Genomic DNA, 570 nt, shown 5'->3' on the forward strand with positions numbered 1-570 from the left:
TTATGGTCCCAGACCATAAAGACGTCCTCCACCTCGCTATTATAGTACTCACCGACGTAGATATACAAGTCGTCGAAGTTATAGGAGAAGCTACACTAGACATCATACTCATAAGCGCACTAAATCTAGTACAAAACCTGCTGCTGATGCTGTGCAAGGTGCTGTGCAAGGTGCTATGGCCGGTGTTATGCCCGGTGCTATGCCCGGTGCTATGCCCGGTGCCATGCCAGGTGTTATGCCAGGTGCCATGCCAGGTGCTATGCCAGGTATTATGCCAGGTGCTATGCCAGGTGCTATGCCAGGTGCTATGCCAGGTGCTATTCTACCTCCTTTAGTTGGTCCCGGTCTTCTCCCAGGTCAGTTACATTTTTAGTATTCAGAAGGTAAGCATAGAATTAGGTGCTTAAACAGATTATTTTTCACCCTAATCGTAATATTAATATTTGTGGGTGTAAGTGTTTTCCTTTATTTATATATATTAATTTAATATTTATGGTGATTACTATTTATACATAAAAAGTTTATCTAACTTTTGATATTCGCAGTCTATGATAAATATACATATACATA

Source organism: Penaeus monodon, chromosome 28 (assembly GCF_015228065.2).
Source record: "Penaeus monodon isolate SGIC_2016 chromosome 28, NSTDA_Pmon_1, whole genome shotgun sequence".
NCBI classification, from domain to species: domain Eukaryota; kingdom Metazoa; phylum Arthropoda; class Malacostraca; order Decapoda; family Penaeidae; genus Penaeus; species Penaeus monodon.